This window comes from Puma concolor, chromosome A2, assembly GCF_028749965.1.
Source record: "Puma concolor isolate L17-30 chromosome A2, mPumCon1.1.hap2, whole genome shotgun sequence".
NCBI classification, from domain to species: Eukaryota; Metazoa; Chordata; class Mammalia; order Carnivora; family Felidae; genus Puma; species Puma concolor.
The window spans coordinates 24,964,034-24,979,265 of NC_141668.1; the positions used below are offsets into that span (position 1 = coordinate 24,964,034).

The window sequence follows — 15,232 nt, forward strand, 5'->3', positions numbered from 1 at the left end:
CGGATGACTGTATTTCAAAGAAACGGATCCAGGGTCCTTGAGAAAGGCAGGCCTGGGTCATAAAGCTGGCAAGAGGCTTATTTAGCTTCTGAAAAGATTTACATACATTTCAGAGAGACAGAGAAAGCCCTTGCAATTGTGAATCTCCGAAAGTAAATGCTCTAAGACAAGGGAGAGGAGTGGCAGTGGGGAAGTCTCTGCTGTTTTCTCAACGGGGAGAATTGGCTTTTCATTTTTTCTTCCTACCTGCCCGGCAGATCTCGGCCTTGCCCTCAGGTGGTACCTGATGGGGGAAGGTATGTGAATCTTCGACCCCAGGGCCCAGGGCAGGTGTGGCCCCAGACCTGAGCAAAATCTGAGAAATAGTCTTAAAACTATGCTTGATCTTGCGACCCGGGGAGGGAGAGAAGGGTGGACGCGCTTGGGGAGTTTCTGGATTTGTCTAGGGTGTTAGCAGTGATGAGTGGTCTCGCAAACCACAGATCTCAGGGTGGGGGTGGGGGGGCCTCTGCCTTCCTGGACTCATCCCCCGCCCCGCGTCACACTCTCCCCCTGCGCCCCCAGCATGCTCTTGGGGACTCTCAGCTCCCTGCTGGGGAGGAAGATGGTTGGGGGACCCTGGCCTGGTGTGTGGCTCCCAGACTGTGGCTCCTCCCGGTCCCCCCCGCCCCCCACCACAGCTCCTGAGCTCCTGCCTTCTGCTCCACTCCAGTGTGACTCTAACCCACTAGAAACTGCAGCCAATTCTGCGGAAAGTTCAAATCTTTAGGGACTTCATAAATTAGGCTTTACTGCTAAGTATTCTCCAGAAAAAAAAAAAAAAATTGAAGGGTTGAGGGGGTTGCAAAGCACAGCATCAACTGCTGCTTACGCTTCTCCGGCTCCCAGTGTTCACTGTGACAAGAACCCGGCGGGGCCATCCCTGTGGGGGGGGGGGGAGCGAGGGGGGGCAATGGGGCTGTGGGATCCGAACTGGGACTGCTGACTGGAGGAGCAGTGGGTGGCTCTGGGCTCTGTAGGGGGTACAGTGGGGAGGGCGGGACTGTTCTGAGGGGCAGGGACTACAACAGCCCAGCCGCTCGTTTTGTGTCGGCAAGTTCTGAGTAGGACCTTGCATTTTTAGTTTGTGAGTGTGTGGGGGGTGTGTCGTTTTTGTGTTAGGCAATTATGGTCAGGATCCTAAAGTTTTGCCCCCATGTGCGTCTCTGGACATGTTTTGCTGTCTGAGTGTTAACGTGTGTGTGTGTGTGTTTGTGTTCTTGCCCTTGATGCTGAGGGAGGTTTCCGTGAGATTCTACCTTGGAAGCCATGGCTGTGAGGCAGTCCGGCGCTTTCTTGGTCGTAACCAGTGTCAGCAGAGAGGGGAGGGTCTTTGACAGTGGGATGGTGTACTGACAGGGCCTCGTCCTCATGGGACTAGGAAGCAGCCTCCACCTGCCTCTCCACATCCCCTAGGCTGTACCCTCGTCCTCTGTTCCTCATGTTCCTGGCCCAAAACTTGGCTGCTGACGGCCGGGGGCCATAACTCCAGACGGGTCAGCTCTCATGCCTCCGTGCCTTTGCACATGCAGGTTCCTCTGCCCGGAACACCCTTCCCCTTTTTCCTCATCTGGCTAAATTCTGCCCATCCTTCAGAAAGGTCACCTCCTGCAGGAAGCCCTCCTCCACTGCTCTGGGATGAGGAAGGAGTCCCTCTTCTGGGACCATGACCGTCTCACCCAGGACACGGGTCTCCCAGGCACACCCACACCCTATTAGACTCCCTTGTCTGTTGGTCTATCTCAGCCCCTAGAACTCCTTGAGAACAGATTGTATCTTTCATCCTGGGCTTTCCCGGCACAGCTCTTGGCAGACAGTGGGCTTGTGAAACGAGTGACTCTGGGGTGACAGCACTTCATATTTGCATCACACTTCCCGTTTACGGAGCACTTCACGTCTGTGATTCTCTGTTCATCCTCCGGCAGCCCAGTGTGCAGGAGAGGCGAATGCTGTCATTCCTGATCCTGCGGTTGGACTGGTTAACAACTAGCCATGTCTCCCGACCACCGAAGTCCCTGCTCTGCAGCCCAAGAGCAGTCCTTCCTTTTGGGCCAGGCCCACAGAAAGAAGGAGGCTGTGACCTGCAGCAAACAGGCTTTGGGGAGCTATGCCCTAAAGCCCCAAGCCACTGACACACTGGTTGCTAAAAGGTGTAGGTGTCAGCAGGGCGGGAGGAGGGACAGATCATATTTTGGAAAATGAAGGACGGAAGCAGCTCACGGATGGTCTGGGCTCCTGGCCCCTTTGAAATGTTCCTGGCTGGACTCCCATCCCTTCTCCACATTTGGGCCCAGGGACCCACTCTACTTTCCTGTGGGCAAATGTATTAGTAAGGATTCTGCAGAGAAACACAACCAAAAGGGTAATATAATAAGGAATCGGCTCATGTGGTTATGGAGGCTGACAAGCTCAGAATCTGCGGGGTGGACTGGCAGGCTGGAGGCCCAGAAAGACAGATGTTCCAGTTCAAGACTGAAGGCTGTCTGCTGGAGAAATTTGTCTTGGTGATGGTTGGTCGTTTTTTTGTTTGTTTTTTTCTGCAGTTCAGGCCTTCAACTGATTAGACAAGGCCCACCCACATTATAGAGGGCAGTCTGTTTTACTCCATGTCCACTTAATCAAATGTTGACTTCACCCAAAAACACCTTCTCAGAACGCCCTTCCCCTCCCTGCGTAAGGTGTGACCAACTACCCGGACACCTTGGCCCAGCCCGGTTAACACACGAAATTAAAAATCACAGCAAAGGGTGGCTGGGGTCCTTGGGGGTGCAGGGAAGGGGAGGGCACACTGCTGAGGCTAAACACCTTTCCAACTGTTCCAGCCCCCTTTCGAGTGAAAGAGGAGTCAAATGGGAGGATGGATGGATCGATAAGGTCGATGGGGAAACATAGATCCGGCCGGGTTCCGCCGCGGGGGCTCCGCCTTAGCACCTCCAGGCCTCTCGTATTCGCGCGCAGTGAACTCAGGCTGCTGGAGGAGTTCTACTCCACATCCTGCCCTGACATCTCTCTCGCGAGAGATGGTAAAAGAGCTGGGAGTGTGGACGAGTACGTGGATATCTGGTGAGAAAGATGTGTTTCTGACACCGGGTACTTTTCTATCTCTTTGTTGGGATCCCAGTGTTTCCTTGTCTACATCTCCGAGCCAAGGAGCTGCCCCAGGGTATCTCAGGACCCCAAGGATCTTGCTTGGGCTCTGGGAACCTGCAAGGAGTCGGAGTTCACTTTGCACAGAACGTCCCCACCGTCTCTGCTACAGAACTTACACCGCTCTGTGTGTGCGAGGATTTTAGGGAACATTCCTGTCGTCCCTTCCACCTAAACAAATGGAGCCAGAGGAAGAGCATCTGCCAGAAGTCCTGGGCCTCCCTGTGGCCCTATTGCCTGGACGGATTACTCCCATTTTTCCTAAGGCTCGGGAGCATCACCCCAGGGAAATGCTGTGTCCCATTCCCCCTGACGGTCAGTTCACTCGTGGTTAGAACATTGGCTATCCGTATTTTCAGGCTTTAAAATCTTTTCCCTGCCAGGGTGGGGTTTATTAATGAGTACTGGTCAAACATTACGGCATTTACCAGAACTCTGTGGGTTGACAACACAGAACAGAACAACCGTTCTCTTGAACACAGATTGTCTAGGCCTTTTGAGGTTCGTCTGTGTGCGTAGACCAAACTGCCACCAGGCAGCTGGGCTTGAATCGCTTAGTTCCCCGAAGGCATCAGTGATAAGCTGGGCTTAGTTCCCCGAAGGCATTAGTGATTGAAGTGTGCTTCAGATATCAGTGGCACTGGTATTCTTTCAATAAATGAAAACAAGGCTTTTTATTAAAGTAGCCAAGAACAAAGAATTAAACATATTATTTTTAAATAAGATATGCAGTTGGGGTGAAAGCCAGAGAAATGCCAGCACCTAGGCGTAAACCGGTGTCTTCGTTACCCGTGCTGGGGTCCTTTATTTAGTGTAAGCCTGGTCCTCCTTAGGCTTCTGGAGAATTCACGGACTCTGAGTCTTTTAACTTTCTTAGCTGTGTGCCAAATTGGATCGGATTTGTCAAGGGTCCTGGTCTTCGGCTTTTCTCCAGCCTTGATCTCCAGTGTTCAATTAAGGACCTCTCTTGACCCCCTTATAACTTCTCGGAAGAGGGCTTCGGTTTCTTCTGTTTTTGTCTTTGTCTTAGCCCTGTTTCCTTGTAGTCTGCAGAGAGAAGGAGAGAGAGTAAATTATAGTGAGGTGCGATGTTTCTAGAATGTTCAAAACTTGTGACCGCCTTTTTCTGAATCAGCAGGAAGAGTCTCCTTACCTGAATTCCTTCCTCAGTGTCAGCTATTTGCGGAGTTAGTTATCTCTAATCTCCATTGAGAGGTCCCTTGGCAACCAGGTCCCAGACAAGGTTAGATTGTAAGCTGACCCCTAATGTCATTGGACTCTGCAGAGCCTGCTCTTTTGTGGGTACAAAGCAGGCCATCCCAGAACATGGCTTTCAAAGTACTTTTTAAGCAGAAGGTGACACAGAGCAAAAAGGGACGTCTACCCGAGCATCCCCGTGTGCTCAGCACGATCCCGGGGAAGTTCAAGCAGAAAAGTGCTGGAAGAGCTTTCGGTCATTTTTCAGCCTAACCCAGGGTGTCAGACGCACGGCACCACGGCCCAGAGGTCGCAGCTCGTTGAGTTTGACTCAGTGAGGCAACCCGCCCTGGGTTCAGTCCGCCTGTCAGTGGAGCCATTTCCGGCTGCAGATCTCCTCCTGTCTGCGCTGGTTTCTATCTCCTCCCAGTCACGGTCACGAGTGCTCTCAGTCCTGGTGAAGGACGCGAGAGCCCTGAGGCAAGCCGGCTGGAGTTCAGTAAAGCCACAAAGCCGAGCTGTCCAACAGCCCACGTGGTGAGGAAGATCAGGAGGTCAGGAAGGACCACTGCTGGGCCTTGCCGCCCCTCGGCTGGACTCACTAGGGGGTGGGCTTCAGCCTGTTTAATCCCAGGTGTTCGGGAAAGCTTGGGGAAGACGTGGGCGTGAACACAGCTTTCCCTCTTAGAAAAGCCGCACCAAGTTGATTAATAAAGTTCCTCAGTGCCATTCCTATCTAAAGGGTGCAAATTACGCTCAGCCCTGTAACCACAATTGCACTGAGGGGTGGCGTGAAAACGGCTGGTGGGAGGTGTGTAGACGGGAATCGTTAACGTTTATTGAGGGCTTGCTGAGAACCAGGCTGTCTGTGAAAGCCTTACTTCATTATCTTATTTATGAAGATGCGCAACGTTCTCCACAGAGGAGGACGTTCTCATCTTGTTTGGGAACAAGCAGGAGAGAGAAGAATTCAACTGGGGGCAGGTCTTGATGGCAAGAGAGCCGTTCTAGCCAGATAACTTCCTCCCCCGCCCAGTGCGGGTCACCGGGGAGGAAAGATCCTACCCTCCCAGGTACCCCGACCCCCACCGCTGCCAGGGCGAGCAGATCCGGCTCCCCACCAGGCTGCCTGGGCTTCAGGAAGGATGGCTCCCTGAGCAAGGTGCTATGGGCTTATTGTCACATTATCTTGCTTTATCCTCACTGTGATCCTGTAAGGGAGGATGGTACTTTTGCCCCCATTTTACAGACACGGACACTGAGGCAGAGAGGGGATGAGAGTTTGTCCACGATCCTACAGCCCGAGGCTGAGAGAGCTGAGTTCTCCCGTGTTCAGCTTCCGTCCTCCCCCGCTATGGTAATCTGCCAATATTGTGACTCAGCCTGCGAGGTTTTACCCTTTGGTTTCGCAGCGGGGTGACTGGCACCACTGAGAATCTCAGGCAGGGCTGAGAGGGTCTGAAGAATTGTGGAAAGGTGTCTTACATCGCAAAACTGATCAATAAGCAGACAAAAAACAGAAAACAAGCGATTCTCCGTAGATTGTGTTAGTTGGCCAGACCTGCCGTAACATATCCCCACAGACTGGGTGGCTTAAATAACAGAAGTTTATATTCTCACAGTTCTGGAGGCTGGGAATCTAAGACCAAGGTGCCAGCAGGGTAAATGTCTGGTGAGAAGTGCAGATGGCCGCCTTCTCACTGTGTCCTCACATGGCTTTTTCTGTGTGTGAACATCCCTGGTGTCTCTTCTCATAAGGACACCCGTCCTATTGGATTAGGGCCCCACCCTTATGACCTTATTTAACTTTACCTTCTTAAAGGCCTTGTCTCCATATACAGTCACATCTGGGGTTGGGGCTCCAGGATAGGAATTTTAAAACATATTTTTTAATGTTTATTTATATTTGAGAGAGAGACAGAGACAGAGCACGAGTGGGGGAGGGACAGAGAGAGAGGGAGACAGAATCTGAAGCAGGCTCCAGGCTCTGAGCTGTCAGCACAGAGCCTGACGTGGGACTCAAAGTCATGAACCGTGAGATCATGACCTGAGCTGAAGTGCGACACCTAACCTACTGAGCCACCCAGGCGCCCCTGTATGGGAGTTTTGAGGGGACGCAATGTAGTCTAACCATAGATGATTCAAAGCTCTGCGTCCCTCCTCCAGCAGCCCCACTGCATGGGGCAGTCAGCTGAGTCCCCAGTGTCCTCTCCTCTGCAAGACTAGGCAGCTGGAGACTGCTTCCTGTAATCCACAACCGTGAAAGACCACTACTCCACTGAGGATTTTTACAGACTCTTGCAGCTTTATAAAAGCCAATATTTACATGTAGTTTTTTGACTTCAGCGAAAGCTTTTACTTCATCATCTCAACAGAGGGGCTGAAGCCACAGCCCATCTGGTCAAAGTTTTTATCAGTATTATTTTTATTTTATGTTTATTTTTGTTTTTATTTCTCATAGCTGTCTAAGGTTTTAGAGGGCTATTTTCTTCCCATAGACAAACTTGATTTCTTTTACCCTATCCCTGGAATAGCTTTACCAATGAAAGAAATGGCTTTGCCAAAAGCTATGCATACCTTGGTAAACTAGCTCAAGAAAGAAAGAAAGAAAGAAAGAAAGAAAGAAAGAAAGAAAGAAAAGAAAAAAGGAAGGAAGAAAGAATGGAGGAAGGGAGGGAGGAAGGAAGAAGGAAGGAAGGAAGGAAGGAAGGAAGGAAGGAAGGAAGGAAGGAAGAAGAAAGAAGGGAGAAGGCAGGCAGGCTCTGATTTGTAGAGTTTGTCCCCTTCTCCCCGGCTCTGCCCCTGCTGCTGTATCAGGCCAGGCTTGGTCAGGAGCAGGAGGAGGCAAAGGGCCCCTCAATCCCCCCTCCTCCACCCCATGTGTATTCTCTTCGTCTCCCTTCCTCTGTATTCTGTTCTCCAGATTATTCCTGGGTCCTGAGTGAGCTGGCTGAAGTGGGCATGATGCTACTAATAAGCTGATCTGAGGGAAGAGTTCAGCTCATTGGACCTTTGGGAAAGACCTTGGCTGGCACTTTGCTTCATAGGATAACAAGCTTCAGTGAAACTAACAGTGTTCCAGCCTACACCACTGCCGTACTCTTGTTCTATATGCTGAAGTTATCAAGAATCGCTTCTGTAAGTGAAATCCTCCTTTCCTCTGGCAATAGAAAGGCTAAATTGGACATGGTATCCTTGGGGCCTCTTCTCCTTTCTAGAGCTTCTCTGAGCTTGGGGGAGGGTGGGCACAGATAACTTCACACATCCGCTTACCCTTGGGGTCCCTGGCCGGTGTCCCCCGTAACGTATCATGGCATTTGAAACATCAATAATTAATGAGCCTTCCTCTTATACTCCTGTGGTCTCTGTTTACCCATTGGCCTATTTTGAGGAATCAGTGAAAATTAAAATAATTACAATCGAACATCTATTATGTGCCAAATCCTGTGCTAGGTATTTTATAAATACCATTTCCAAAACGAATCGCATCACGAGATTGGAATCAAAAACTACTATTTTATAGATGAAAAGGCTGAGACCCAGAGAAGTTATGGATTTGTTCAAGGTCAGTGAGTGTTAAGATTCGAGCCAAGTCTCTTAAACTCAAAAGCTCACATTTTCCCACTACGTTACCGTGTAATACAAAACATCGCATCGGTCAGCATAAAATTAGGTCGTGCTATAGTAACAAGCAACCCTAAAATCTTCGTGGCTTATATCAACCAAGTTTTACGTTATCCTCCCGTGTGATGTGTCATTCATGTGCATCACAGTTGGCTGGGGACTCTGCTCCTGGGGACTCCCCAGGAGTCAGCTGATGATGGAACAGCCCCTGGTTTGTTGCCAGCCCCTACGGTAGAGGAAGGGGAGACTCTGGAGGGTCTAAAGCTAGCAGTCCAGGTCGGCGGCATTGAATTGACACACATTGCTTGTTCTTGCAAGTCACTGGGCCGAATATTACATGAATATTCCAAACCACAAAGTGCAAATCCCACTGGCCAGCCAAGAACAGAAAGTACACGGTGGGTAGCACTGAGTATCTGCCATGAGTATCTGACACAGGACTTTGCACCTACATGCTCAATAAACATGATTTCACACACCCCTTTCCCCTTCTCCAACTCTGAACGGATTATGGTGAAATAGTTGTTGGATCAAGAGATAGGCGTAATGAGCAGGCCTCTCATTTTGTACTCTGTTCAGCGCTTTCTTTCTCCACTGGCTTGCAGCTGGATCATAGGATACTGACGGCCGTCTCCATCCGGATCAGATTGTTCCGGGGCCTGGGTCTCCAAAGCTTGCCGTCTAACTACGTATCAGAGGTTTCTATCAGTCATCCTCAAATGCCACGTTGCAGGTGACGGATGATACTCACGTGTGCAACACACGATAACCTCCCGTGGGCATCTCTGATTGGCTCAGGACCACAGGCAATCCCCGGCTGGAAGCTAGAGGTCCAACCCTTCTCCTTCCCTATGGGGTAGGATATCAGAATGCAAGTGAGTGATAGAGATTATCACAGGCATACATTGAATCTGTCCTAATTGATAAAAAACTCATCAGTCATTTCAAAACCTCGGTAGTTCGTTAGCAATAGCAAATTGCCTGTGACACACCTTATAACTGCTCCAGACATGCAGCCCGTCAGGACACCCCCCGCGGAGGAACCGCTGGTCAAGCTGATGCCAGGGCAACCAGTTGTGAAATGAAAAATTGTGTCAATTAACTAGTTGTTTTATCGACACTGTGCCAAAGAATTGATTGGAGAGGACGTTTTGTCCACACCAACTGAATTGGCTGGTGTTCTTGGCATTGTGTATACCCAGCCAGGATTAAGAATGTGAGCATGATACCAAATCACAGAATGTTAGACTGGAAGGAATCTCCAGAGACATTTTTCATACATTCCCCTCATGTTACAGACGAGGAAACGAAGGAACAGCCAGGTCGGAAGACTTGCTGAGGGACACGCAGCACAATTGTTGACTATTGTTTTAGAAAAGAGGCACGGGCGGGCACATCTTCACCCACAGCATTTTTCACATTTTCTGTAGCTATTTCAGAATCAAGATGCTCAGCTGAATGGTATTGCATACTTTCTAAAAGTAGACAAGAATTTGAGAAACACCCCATGGTGCAATTGTTCGTTGCTTAAACTTGCTGCTGACTCATCTGCCTTACACCACTTCTCTACCGACATCGGTCATGGCATCCGTCACTGACACTGGCTCTTGTCCTCAGCTGGTGCCATCCTCTCAGGCTGGGCTGGGAAAGAGGATGTAGTGACGTCACCTCCGCCCATCCTCATTGGCCGGTGGACCAGGGCTCAGAGGTGAGGTCTCCCCTGGGGACCTCCTTGGCATAAGGGTATCCTCCAGCCTGAAGTAAGCTACCTGTTGCCCGCGAGGGCAGGCTGTTTAGGGCCAATAGACTCTGTGGAACCAGAAAGCCAAGGGTCTCAGGCTTCATATTTTTGAAGAAGGATAAATACAGTACTCCCCCCCCCTCCCCAACAAACACCTCATGCTGGCCATACTTAAAGCATTAAGGGGGCAAAAAAACTCCCATTCAAAAATAGTCCTCGGATCAAGGCCCTCCGTACTTCCTCGGAATTGTGAACTGAAACTTTTCGCTCACTTTGGGTTCCTTCCTCTTCAAATACCTCTAGTGTGAGACAGGTGATTTTGTGGAGGTCCCTTCAATCTATCCCCCTCTTCCCAAGTTTATTTCAGGGGCCTTGAAAGCTCCCTGCTTCAGGGCCCAGGAGGGAAGGCAGCCCAGACCATTTCTGCACGGCCCTGGGCTTGAGGGTCAGGGTCAGTGGCCATGATCTAGGCTGTCCATCGTCACTGTCCAGGCTAGGATTTTGGCAGTTCTCCCAACCCTATACGGCCAGACGCAGGAGGCAGCCCTTGGCACGGACAGAGAGCTCTTCGGCTCAGGGCCAAAAAGTCAGCCCTTTCCCCCAGATGGAGCACGCGGGAACTGTCCCTCCCCTGCACAGCACACCTCTTTCCCTGTTTACATGGCTTAGGAAGTATTTGGAGGTTGGGGGGGGAGCAGGAAAGACAGAACGGCAGGTTGATGTCCTGTGACCAGTCTTTCCCTAACCCATACCAAATGAGACAGGGAGCGGAAGGGATCCGGGGCATGAGAGTAGATTCCAGGTTATACCGGGTACCCTTCTCCTGGTTTTATGCATTGTTGAGCAGACATTGTGAAAGACTTACCCTGCCCAGTCCGTCTTCCTGTTGGCTTTGGTACAAAGCTACACACACAGATACAGACACAGACTCACACGCACGAACGAACACACACACGACTTCACCTTACGGTGCCCATGCCAGTCATCTCTTCTTGGCCACTGGGTTCAGATTCGGGAAAACCCCAGTGGTAGGAGAATTTGTGTCTGAAGAACCGAAGCCTTGAAGAGAAAGTAAAGTTAGGAGAAAAGTCAGAAATGAACTTGAGAAAATCTTTATAATTGCTTTTACATTCAGGAAAGACTACAACCCAGGAGCGCACTGAATAAGGAACGCGTTAGGATGTATCATACCCACGTTGATGGCAGCGTGAACTGGTCCAGCCAAGCTTGTGAGCAATTTGGCAACGTGTCTATAACTGGGAATGCCTTCTCCCAAGGGCGAGCAGCACCACTTCCAGGGACATACTCTAGAAAAACAAGTTCAAGGATATTCACTGCAGAATCACTTGGGACAGTGAAAAATTAGAAATAACTTCAGTTGGGGCGCCTGTCTAGTTCAGTCGGAAGAGCAGGTGACTCTTGATCTCAGGGTCATAAGTTCGAGCCCCACGTTGGGTGTAGAGATGATGAAGGAAAGAAAGAAAGAAAGAAAGAAAGAAAGAAAGAAAGAAAGAAAGAGAAAGAAAGAAAGAAAAAGAGAAAGAAAGAAAGAAAGAAAGAAAGAAAGAAAAAAAAAGAAATAACTTCAATGTCCAATGGTTGATGGATGAATTGTGGTCTCTTTATACAGTTTATTGTTATTCATGAGTTAAAATGCATGAGTTGGATTTCCTGCAGCCACATGAGCAGACCTTAGAAGCATCATGTTAGGCGATAAAAAAGTGAGTTCCAGAGTGATAGGTTCAGCGTGATACCACTTATGGAAATTAAGAAGCACTCCAAACCTTGCTAGGTGTCATGTATGAGTAATTCATATGTGATAAAGTATGAACATATGTACAAGAAGAATACCCATCAATTTTAGGATAGCTCCTGCATCTTTGGAGGAAGGAAAAGGGAGACAAAGGGGACTGTGCCATGTTCGTAAGGGTGTATTTTTTTTTTTTTTTTTTTTTAAAGAATCCGACATGAACGTGGCCCTAAGTTCACATTTGCTATTTCTGGTGGTGGGTGCAAGGCTTTTGTTATATTACTCCTTATATTTTTCTGTATGTTTGAAATATTTCAAAATTGGAAAAAGGAAAGAAATTTCCCATGGCATTTCGCACACATTTACATGAGCAGTAACGGATATGGTGCTGTGATTTTCCATTTTCTGTGTCAGAATTTCCCTTCTTTGTATCTCCAACAGACTGCTTGTAAATGTCTTTTTCTTAGTTGCAGAAATATCATCCGGAGGGGCATTTTTCCAGCAATTATTCCATGCCCTCCTGATCTCGTGACTCAGAGCAATCGATTAGTTGGTCTCCCTCATCCAGATATCTGGAAAAACCAGAGCATTCAAAGTAGGCTGCCCCCAGACCTCCCCAGCACCTCTTCCCGGCGCGGGGGCTGGAGGGCTCACCTCTGTCCCGGAGGGCCTCCTGCCAAATGTCGGCTGCCCTTTTGCCCGGAGGGAAGGCCCAGTGTCTGGTTTACTTTCTTCTTTCTTTACCTTCCCCCAAAGTTTCCCTTGCAAAACCTTACTCCTTGGCTACTTTGATATCTCCAGCCTTTTTTATTCCCAACCTCTAGATTCCTCCAGTCTCTCTCATGATCCCACCAGCGCTAACCATTGGCACCGGGACCTGAGAATGTACATTTCTTTTTTTTTTTTTTTATGTTTATTTATTTATTTTTGAGAGTGAAAGAGAGAACAGGGGAGGGGCAGAGAGAGAGAGAGAGGGAGACAGAATCCCAAGCAGGCTCCACACTGTCCGCGTAGAGCCTGACGTGGGGCTCAAACCCACACACCGTGAGGTCCTGACCTGAGCTGAAATCAAGTCAGATACCCAACTGACTGAGCCACCCAGGTGCCCAGAAAATGTGCATTTCTAATAAGATCCCAGGTAATGCTGAAGCTGCTGATACCGGGACCACACTTCTAGACCTGCTGTCCTACAAGGCTGAGCACAGGAGTATGGGGTTTGGGAAGGGATTCCTGCATTGTGCGAACTGTGCAACCTTGACCTTAAAAATCCCACTTCCTTAAAAGGAGTCCAGAAGATTTCCTGCTCTAAGAGCAAACGTGGCTTTACATCCTGGGGACGGGCAGGGGCTATGCTGTAGGTACGACAAGCCCAGGGTCCATCCTGAGGTGCTGTACTGGCCTGGATGTTCTGTCCCTATTCTGAAAGCCCCCTGCCCACCAACCACTAACCGTGCTGCTTCCAGCTCATGCAACGATCTGCTCCCCCTTCCCAGCCCCAAACCCTGCAGCTAAGGAACATAGCCAGCAGGAGGAGTACCCACTACCCGTAGGGGCTCTCAAAGGGAAGAACCATGTCTGAGGGTATCCTTGGCAGAACAAGGCTTAGCTGCTGGGAAAGAAGAGACGGGGAAGGAGGAGTGGGAGAAGGAAAGGATAGAGTGGGAGGGTGGTGGAGAAGGGGGGGGCTGGTGGCCGGGCCTAGCAGCTTCCAGGGGACTAGGTCACACCCCAGATTGGGCAAAAATGAAAGCACCAAGTGACAACTGTCCATGCCCCTGCTACTGACACAAGAGCTCCATTCTGGGAGCACGTTGGTCCTCCCGCTGCGACTACACAGGCCCCATCGGCATGAAGCCACCTCTGGGAAGAACAAAGGAGGCTCTGTAGGCCCCGTGGGATGCGCAAGCTCCCGGTGGAGAAAGGCAGGATTAATGCACGGCCGTATTGCCATACACGCTCGGGATATTATCACGTTGGTATATCGGACTATATGTCATTCGGATTCCAGGGTGTAATAACTCCAGGTGCACTTGACATTTCTATTCAAATGGTATTTTGGAGAAACTTATAGGTTTTCATTACTGGTAATTTCTCTGACTCCTTCTTCCCAGAGCCTGGCGTTCACGTTCAGCCTGCCCCCACCCTCGGCCGGCACACCCTCCGGTGCCCTCAACGGCTCTCCCTCTCAAGGACCGCTGCTGGGCCCCCATCCTCGCCTGCCGGGGAGGTGGCCTGGGAGGGGAGGAGATGGCTGAGAGAACGAATCCAGCACTTTGTCTCATTTTACAGGTGCAGAAGTAGCAGCCCAGAGAAGGAAGTAGACCCGTGCAAGGTCACTCCGGCAGGGTGGCCCAGCGTGGATCAGAAGGATGCCTCGCAGGGTGCTGCTGGGGGACACCAGCCACCTGGAGAGACTTCCCATGTCATCGCGCGCTCTCCCCCTCTCTCCTGTTCCTTTCTTGACTTTCTTTTGCCCTTTCCAGGCCACTTCCCCCTCACCTTCCTCCCTCTCCCAAAGGCTCAGCCTTTTAGCAGACTTACTCCTCCACCCCCACATCCTTGTTGACTGACTTCAACCCTCAGGCTCTCAGCACACCTCCCATCTGCTTGGGTGGGTTAGGTAGGGGGCACGCAAACATGGCTGGTTTCAGTCAAACAACGTATTGCCAGATGGACACATACGCACAAATGCAGAGACGTCACAATGCACAGGCAGCAAGCCGGTGCCTCCCCAGAGCTGACACTCCTAGGCTCAGTCGGGGGCCTGCCTTTCTAGGGCGGTGACCACTCCTTGTGGCCACTCTCTCTTCTCTCCACCATCCCTCTCAGCCGCTACAGCTCTCAGGACTGCTTCTCAAAGAAACCCTGGTTCTGTGGGAAAATCTGTAGACCTTGCCCTCCTAGAGCAGAGTCCAGCCCAGGGTCTCGCTGGTGGAGCGACCTAGAAGTGGAGCACTTTGGAGGCTGTGGGGTGCACTACCTCACTATGACCACACGATGCCACCCTTGAGCTGCACACACATTCCCCCCCAAGCATGTTGGGGGGCAGGTGGCCAAGTCAGGCCCAGCCAGCAGCTGGGTGGGAATGGGAGGTCAGGGTAGCACCAGGGGAGGGAGTTTCACAGTCACAGGCATTGGTCAGCCCTGCAGACTTTGTCACCATCCTGCCTTCTCCCACTCACGTCTGGCTGCATCTGGGGGAGGGGGGTCTCAGTTGATCTCACTGAGACAATAGCTACAGGTCCCCATACACCCAGCCCTTCTTCCTGAATCCCCACAGTGAACCCACAGCCCCACTTAGGATCCTTCAGCACCTTTGAACTCAGTGTGGGCCACACACCAGTTCATGTGTTGGTGTTGGCTTACACTTGCCTCTTGGCGGCTTCTGCATAAGGAAGGAAACTTCCTGCTGCCTTGTTTCTCGAAGGTTGTGGCTGTGGTGTGATCTGTAGCAGGTAGCAGGTCTGGGGAGGCCTCAGATCGTGTCCCCCACCTTGGGCTGCCCAGGCACAGTAGCTCCCCAGGGCTGGGTAGAAGGATTCCAGATAAGGAAATCCCCAGATAAAGAAAGCAAAGACCCTGTGTTCCTTTATTTTAAACTTCTCCACATTGTGTAGGTCCTGCTCTGTCCATCCCAATGTTGTTCTCCCCTTTGGGAATGTTTCCTTGGGCCCTAACCCAGGCCTTGTATGTGGTCCTCGCCCTCTGCTCTGTCCCCTGTCCCCTAGGGGCGT

The 15,232-nt window shown here is 50.6% G+C and overlaps 1 long non-coding RNA gene across 1 annotated transcript; it reads right to left on the reverse strand.

Moving 5' to 3' along the window:
- Positions 1-3,893: 3,893 nt before the first annotated feature.
- LOC147583075 (uncharacterized) lies at positions 3,894-10,850 on the reverse strand. The gene is made up of 3 exons (XR_015242777.1): positions 10,712-10,850; positions 8,759-8,856; positions 3,894-4,233 (listed from the first exon to the last, which is right to left on the reverse strand). It is a non-coding gene; the product is annotated as an uncharacterized LOC147583075 (long non-coding RNA).
- Positions 10,851-15,232: the final 4,382 nt, after the last annotated feature.